General features: G+C 36.3%; 1 non-coding gene across 1 annotated transcript; it reads right to left on the minus strand.

Moving 5' to 3' along the window:
- Positions 1-8,029: 8,029 nt before the first annotated feature.
- On the minus strand, positions 8,030-8,101 carry TRNAH-GUG. Its single transcript has one exon. It is a non-coding gene; the product is annotated as a tRNA-His (tRNA).
- Positions 8,102-9,035: the final 934 nt, after the last annotated feature.

Consider the following 9,035-nt stretch of genomic DNA (forward strand, 5'->3'; position numbering starts at 1 on the left):
ACCCAGGGAGCTCAAGTGTTCCAGAGGTTGCTCTGGGTAATAAAAATGTTTCTGGTTCCTATGGCTAGTTGAAGTTCTAAGATGAACCCAAGAAATGTACCATCATTTCAGGCCATTTTCATGGTTTGATGGAAACTGCACTGAAACAATAACATCAGTATAGTCTTCTGTTTTAAAAATATACCTAAAGGGAACTCTTGGAGAAGGCAGTGGCACCACACTCCAGTACTCTTGCCTGGAAAATCCCATGCATGAAGGAGCCTGGTAGGCTCCAGTCCATGGGGTTGCACAGAGTCAGACAGGACTGAAGTGACTTAGCAGCAGCAGCAGCAGCAAAGGGACTCTGGGACCATCTCACCACCTTGTGAACATTCAAGATGAAATTCCCAGGAAGAACATGTTTCCTGACCTTGCTTATTCATACTTGTCTTTCTCAATATTACCCCCAAATAAGAGCATTATCCTGATCCCTAGAGAAGTGGGCTAGGTGCATGAGTGGAGTTCTAATGTCATTATATTACAATTTGAATTCTTATAATGTTTTACTCTACTTTAGACATGATATGGCTAGCACAAGATGAAGGTCAACTGTCTATCCATCCTAATGTACATCAGTTCAGTTCAGTTCAGTCGCTCAGCCCTGTCGAACTCTTCGAAACCCCATGAGTCGCAGCATGCCAGGCCTCCCTGTCCATCACCAACTCCCGGAGTTCACTCAGACTCATGTCCATCGAGTCAGTGATGCCATCCAGCCATCTCATCCTCTGTCATCCTCTTCTCCTCCTGCCCCCAATCCCTTCCAGCCTCAGAGTCTTCTCCAGTGAGTCAAATCTTCACATGAGGTGGCCAAAGTACTGGAGTTTTAGCTTCAGCATCATTCCCTCCAAAGAAGTCCCAGGGCTGATCTCCTTCAGAATGGATTGGTTGGATCTCCTTGCAGGCCAAGGGACTCTCAAGAGTCTTCTCCAACACCACAGTTCAAAAGCATCAATTCTTCAGTGCTCAGCCTTCTTCACAGTCCAACTCTCACATCCATACACGACCACAGGAAAAACCATAGCCTTGACTAGATGAACCTTTGTTGGCAAAGTAATGTCTCTGCTTTTGAATATGCTATCTAGGTTGGTCATAACTTTCCTTCCAAGGAGTAAGCGTCCTTTAATTTCATGGCTGCAGTCAAAATCTGCAGTGATTTTGGATCCCAGAAAAATAAAGTCTGACACTGTTTCCCCATCTATTTGCCATGAAGTGAGGGGACCAGATGCCATGATCTTCATTTTCTGAATGTTGAGCTTTAAGCCAACTTTTTCACTCTCCACTTTCACTTTCATCAAGAGGCTTTTGGGTTCCTCTTCACTTTCTGCCATAAGGGTGGTGTCATCTGCATATCTGAGGTTATTGATATTTCTCCTGGCAATCTTGATTCCAGCTTGTGCTTCTTCTAGTCCAGCGTTTCTCATGGTGTACTCTGCATAGAAGTTAAATAAGCAGGGTGACAATATACAGCCTTAACATACTCCTTTTCCTATTTGGAACCAGCCTGTTGTTCCATGTCCAGTTCTAACTGTTGCTTCCTGGCCTGCATACAGATTTCTCAAGAGGCAGGTCAGTTGGTCTGGTATTCCCATCTCTTTCAGAATTTTCCACAGTTTATTGTGATCCACATAGTCAAAGGCTTTGGCATAGTCAATAAAGCAGAAATAGATGTTTTTCTGGAACTATCTTGCTTTTTCGATGATCCAGCAGATGTTGGCAATTTGATCTCTGGTTCCTGCCTTTTCTAAAACCAGCTTGAACATCAGGAAGTTCACGGTTCATGTATTGCTGAAGCCTGGGTTGGAGACTTTTGAGCATTACTTTATTAGCGTGTGAGATGAGTGCAATTGTGCAGTAGTTTGAGCATTCCTTGGCATTGCCTTACTTTGGGATTGGAATGAAAACTGACCTTTTCCAGTCCCATGGCCACTGCTGAGTTCTCCAATTTTGCTGGCATATTGAGTGTAGCATCGTCACAGCATCATCTTTCAGGATTTGAAATAGCTCAACTGGAATTCCATCACTTCCACTAGCTTTGTTAATGTACATAAATAATAACTAATTTTTTATCTTCTGATGATACTCCATAGTAATTGTTCAATTAAATTACTGTTCTGTTCAGATTTTTCTTTTTTTTTAACATTTTTTAAAAATTTTATTTTATTTAACTTTACAATATTGTATTGGTTTTGCCATATATCAAAATGAATCTGCCACAGGTACACATGTGTTCCCCATCCTGAACCCTCCTCCCTCATCCCTCCCCATACCATCCCTCTGGGTCATCCCAGTGCACCAGCCCCAAGCATCCAGTATCGTGCATCGAACCTGGACTGGTGATTTGTTTCATATATGATATTATACATATTTCAATGCCATTCTCCCAAATCATCCCACCCTCTCCCTCTACCACAGAGTCCAAAAGACTGTTCTATACATCAGTGTCTCTTTTGCTGTCTCATATACAGGGTTATTGATAACATCTTTCTAAATTCCACATATATGCGTTAGTATACTGTATTGGTGTTTTTCTTTCTGGCTTACTTCACTCTGTATAATAGGCTCCACTTTCATCCACCTCATTAGAACTGATTATTCCTTTATATTATTATTAATATTACAATGACATCAAGGATGTCAATTAATATATTTCATTCAAAGAAAGTGCATGATTTTACTTAGAAATAAAAGAAAATAAATGGATTTATTTCATTTAAAAATCTTTTAGGATTCTGAAAAATTTTAATATATTCTCTCTACATATTTAATTTACTTTAGAAAATTTAAATGTATTCAGTAAATTTCCTCACAAAGGAAAATTTGCAAAACATATTCATGGAAATTTTTACAAAAGAAAAGAAGCATTTGATCAACAGAAAGGCTACTGTGCAACATTCACTCACAGATAAAAACAACTGGATCAGTGGATTAAAATCTAAAGCTTGTTGGAGAGTCCTGAGTATATAGATTTGCTCTGGTATGGCCCAGTAAGTTGGATAGAGACAAAGAAATAGCAATAATCAATTCATGTGGACACTGAACACAGAACATATGGCAGAAATTCCTCTAACAACAACATCAAAAAATATAGGTAGCATCAGTTTCACACTTTTCATTTTTTTCTTCTTAAAATTTGCAATGCAAAGTACACCAGAAAACTGCTAATTCTATAGTCTGGTTAGCAGGTCAGCTGTACTGTAAGCGCACTGTTTGTCAAAGGCCATTCATTTTCTATAGCACTTTCCAGTCAATCCTAAAGGAAATCAACCCTGAGTGTTCATTGGAAAGAATGATGTTGAAGCTGAAGCTCCAGTATTTTGGCTGCCTGATGCGAAGAACTGACTCACTGGAAAAGACCTTGATGCTGGGAAAAATTGAAGGCAAAAGGGGAAGAAGGCGGCAGAGGATGAGATGGTTGCTAACATTGCCAACTCAATGAACATAAATTTTAGCAAACTCCAGGAGACAGTGGAGGACATAGGAGCCAAGTGTGCTGCATTCCATGTGGTCTCAAAGAATCAAATAAGACCAAGCAACTGAACAGCAACAACACAGCATTCTCCAATTATACAGTATATTTTAGCTGATCTGTAGCATGTACAGAAGCTGATACTACTGCATCAAACAGCCTAATTTGAAGGAAACACATGTTGCTTTGATGGCCAATCCATGTTTATTTCACAGTCTGTTTTTTGAGATGGACACATTTAAAATATATTGATCTTCAGTAGACTAGCATCTGTAAATATATCTTTGGATATCTCAACATATCATACTCAAATTAATAATCTTCTACTTTAAAAATTTACATTTTTATGTAGGTTAATTTTCATTACTGGGAGTTCAAAATAGTTCTTGGTAAGTTATTAAACTATGAATTTATTCTTACCTACATGGATCTATTTATTAATAGATTGTTAGAAAATGGATTCTTTTCCATGAAGTTTCAAGTTCCAGAACACTGGGCACATAAATTTTCTAATTAAATGTTTGGTCTGGGCTGAGTGGCGGATGGGTAATGCCGTTTCCAAGCAGCTTTTGAATCTTCCACTTTGTGTATTCCTGGTGCATATGCGTGTGTGCTAAGCCATGTCCAAACTCTTTTGTGACCCAAAGGACTGCAGCCCACCAGGCTCCTCTGCCCATGGAATTTTCCAGGTAAGAATATTGGAAAAGGTTTCCATTTCCTATTCCAGGGAATCTTCCAGACCCAGGGATCAAACTCACATCTCCTGCATTGGCAGGTGGATTCTTTACCACTGCATCACCTGGGAAGCCTATATTTTTGATACTTGCCCTACACATGTGACCTTTCCCACTCTACCATTTTCCTTCTCCCACCAAGCAGCTTTATGAGATCTATTTGGATTCAGGGTGTTATAGACCTGATATTTTTGTGGACTGGTCAAGCATGTGTGTTTATGATGACTGAAACAAATCAACTTTTTTATTAAACCCATTTGGAGTACTGATTATCAACAAAGATATGAAAACAATTACCTGTGTACACATGAACCCGATCTATTGGATATGTTCCCACATGTTACACTTTAGTATGGACACACACACACACACACACAATTATTATGTATACAAGTGTACTGATTTCCTATTGCTTCACAATCACCACAACACAAACTTGGTAGCTTAGAACAACATGTGATAGAATTATTTTACTAACTCGGTTAGTTAGTGTTGCTAATTATTTTTTTTAACCCACTCTTGCCAGTGAAAAAAAAAAACACAGAAATATTATGAATCAACTAATTCCAGGAAGTGTGCCGTCTTCTGCTATGTCAACCTTGTGATAATTTCTTGTGAGTTTCCAATGCCATAAAAAGATGAGAATCAAGAACCATCATAACAAAAATGTCCATAACTGCAGTACTCTCATTATTTGTAGATTTATAGACACATACTAATCACTTTACAGAAGTGCAGAAATAGTTTTGCCACAAAAATATGGATGTCATTATTAGTTTTAGTCAAATTCTATTCAAATATAAGATATTATCATGGTCAGAGAAACATGAGTAAACTTTTGAATAAACTCTTACATGCTGGTATTTCCTTTGAACTAAAAGAAGACTCACTGCATTTTTTTTTATGCAATTTGACCTATTTCAAGGTATCTACAAACCACAAAACAACAAAAGGTAAACAATAAAAAGGTACATTTTTCATTGCAGAAGAAATTGCATTGAACTTAATTTTGTGATTCACCATAAATTTGGAGATATGATTACGTAGAAATAACATAATTGAGATAATGCTGATGGATACTTAAATAACAAAATGCTTAAATAACACAAATTGCTATTGAAAATAATATCGAAAGTGTAATACCAATTAGTTATTCCCAGTGCTCTTAGTAGTTCATATTTTTCCCTTGAGTTTTTATTTTATGTAAAGCCATACTTTTGATTCTAGCTATCTGAAATTGAATTAATTCATTGATTACAAATTCACTTGTCAACATAATTAGAATAATGCACCTCTACACTTATTGCTCAGTTCAACACATAAACATGTTCCCTTAGAAGTTTAGGTCAGCTAGCCTTTGAAGTTCTAAATATAGAAAAAGGTTTTAGCAGAAAAATGCACTTAGCAAAATCAGACAGAAATCTATGTAATTGCTCTTAATTGAGACCAGGGATGCTTACCTCTTTACAGAAACAAGTGTGAATACATAAAGTGTTAAGGTACTAATGAGCAATCAGAAAACAGGGGAGAAGAAAACCAGACAGTTTCCTTTCTATTTGCTCCTGACAGAGAGTAATACTCAAATGACCACTCTGCAAATCTGAAAAGGCATGTGCACATGTGCTTGAAGGTGAATGAGGACAGTAAATAGATGGCTATAGCCATCTATACAGCTATAGCCTTCTCAAACTAGGCATATCACATTTTCAGATAGAAATAGTCTTTAAAAAAATTCCTTCAATTTAAAATATGACCAATTATAAATTACCTTCACAGTGTTACTCAGATGAGAGAGAAGTACTTTCCCAATGGTATCAGATCATGTGTGAAAAATCTCTTATTTATCCATCAAGGATAAATAAATATTTGTTTAAGTGTGGCCAGGTTCCAACATCACAGAAAACCTCCACAAATGATCCAGTGAAGTTAAGCACTTAGGATTTTCTCCATAGTTGGTCAAGGTAACAATTGAATATAAAGGTGCCATGCTTTGACTGCCTTCTCTACAGGCTTTATGGTCTTGCTTTCAATTTTCTTAAATTGTTTCTTTCAGCCTTAGTAAGTCCAATCAGTGTATAACCTTTGACTAGATGCTATTTTGAGTTTATGCATCATTTGAATTCACATATCCCTTTTTTCCTTCCTGCCAACTTCCCTCCTGTCTGGACTCCCCCAATACATACTCATCAAAGATCAACTTCTAGTTAATTAGAAGCATCTAGAAATGCCTTGTCTGCTTACTCAGTAAGAAATTTCTAAGGGGTTACGGAATATCAAAAGATGTAGACAATACCACTAGAATATGTTGAATAAAATGTTGCTGAGATGAAACCATCTGAATAAATTTCCATTACCTTTAACAAATTCATTACCAAACTATAGAGAAGTTTTGGAGTTTGTGAGAATTTTTGACCTGTTATGGGAAGTTTCATTTAATAGAAGAGTCAGTTAAAGGAATGTTTAAGGAGATAGAATAATAACTCAATGGTTATATATCTGTGGTTCAGAATCATCATCATTATATTCTAAAACAATACTAAATTTCTAAGTAATGCACAAGTTCTTATTCCTTATACTTATGGAAAGAATATTTTATGGCCTTACTTTAGATAAGCAAAATGAAGCACAAGACTCCCACTTTTTTTGTGCTGTATGTGGTCTTTCACCTGTATTCACTCAACAATATGCATCTGACATTTATTGACCTTCCTTATGCAAAATGCTTTGTCTATTGTTCCTGAGAATACAAGGATGAATACATTATTACACTAAACTAAATCATCTCAAGAATTTACATGGGTATAGAATATTACATAAAGAACTACTGCATTAAACAAAATTCATTAAGTATACAACACAGCATGCTTTGGGAGTCTAAATGAGGCAGTGAAACTTTAGCCTGTAATTGTTAAGACAGACTTATGGAGAAACAGATGCTTGCTTTTATTCCAGATAATCAGTTTTAACTGTTTAATAAACACTTTCCACTGATAGTGGAAGGTTAAATATGAATACGAAATGGAATACTAGCTTAGATCTTTCAAGAAGGAAATTTACTAGCCTATTTATGTGTATCCTCCCTATGTAAGTGGACTTAAAGGTAAGCTATTATCTATCAAAGTGCTAGTTAAAGGGATAACAGTCATTTATTACAGACATTTCTGCTGTAAGTCTGAGCAAGGTTCTAACTTTATTTCTTTTCCTAAATGTTGTCTTTAACAGCAACAACAACAAAGTGTTAGTGACAAGAGAGTTGAAAGATATTCAAAGCATTGTAATGCTTGGTTAGCCCTGAAGATTGATATACTTAATAGAACCTGGCTCTAAAATTTTATATAAGGACAATTTTTTCAGGTATTTTTTATTACTTGCTTTGCTATGAAGTTAACAACAAATGAAGGTTCGAAACAAATGATGTATGACTGTGTGTGTCAAAGTGCATTTTCCGAATTTTTCCTCATTTTAGAAACACCCATGAAGCACTGTTATGAATTAATCTGAATAAAATTATCTTCATATTAATACTCTGAAACATTATGAACACAAAAGAAAAAAAAAAACCCTAAGACTCTCACACATTTTGGGTTGCCAGGGATGATTCTGATTTAGGACTGTTAATGGTTAACTATATCCATTTCACTCCTTGAAGTGGCATAAGACTAAGTGTAGTCACTCAGTCATTTCTGACTCTTTGCGACCCCATGAACTGTAGCCCACCAGGCTCCTCTGTCCATGGGATTCTCCAGGCAAGAATACTGGAGTGGGTTGCCATTTCCTTCTCCAGGGGATCTTCCCGACCCAGGGATCGAACCTGGGTCTTCCGCATCACAGGCAGATGCTTTACCCTCTGAGCCACCAGGGAAGCCTAAGTGGTCTAGTTTGGACAATAAATTATTTGATCACCCTAAATAAAATGAACACATATTCAGTTAATGGATAACCATACAGTTAATGATAAACATTAGAAATACCTTAGTCACTCTCAAATCCTAACTTCCTCTCTTTTCTAAATTTGGAGTTTATAAATGTTATTGTAGATTCGATTGTGTCCCCCAAAATACATACAGAAGCCTCCTTTTCCCATGAATGAAACCTTTTTTGGAAATAAGGTCTTTGAAATGTTTGAATCAAGTTAACAGGAGATTAAGGCGGGCTGTAAATGTAATGACTGGTTCCTTTTAAAGAGAAAAACACACACAAACATACAAACACACAGACCACGTGATGGTCAAGGCAGAAACTGGTGTGATACAGTTCCAATAAATGTCAAGGACTGCTTTCAATGACCAGAAGATAGAAGACATGACGTGCTCCTCCCTAGAGTTTTCAGAAGGAGCATAGCCTGCTAACAACTTGAGTTTGGAGTTCTAGTTATCAGTTTTGCAAGATAATAAATTTTTGTTATTTTAAGCTTCTCAGTTCATGATACTTTGCTGCAGCATCCTTAGGAATATAAAAGAAATTATTTCCATGAATGTCTTTATAGTTTGTCATATGTATATATTGATCAGATAGAATAGATTATTAGTAATTTTCATATATTATTACTTTATATAAATGGAATCAGAAGCAAAAATGTTTCTATACTTGTGCTATTCATTTCTCTAAATACGTTGTAGATTTCTTTTAGCTTAACTGTGGAATACTATCCCATTCCAAATACACAGGCATACAGCTGTGTATATATAGCTTTTGTTGTTAATGGACATTAATGCTGTTTGCAATTTACAACTATTACAAATGTATCTTGTACTTGTCTTTTTGTACATGAGAGTGTTAGTCTTTCAATCATGTCT

Source organism: Bubalus bubalis, chromosome 19 (genome assembly GCF_019923935.1).
Source record: "Bubalus bubalis isolate 160015118507 breed Murrah chromosome 19, NDDB_SH_1, whole genome shotgun sequence".
Classification (NCBI taxonomy): Eukaryota; Metazoa; Chordata; class Mammalia; order Artiodactyla; family Bovidae; genus Bubalus; species Bubalus bubalis.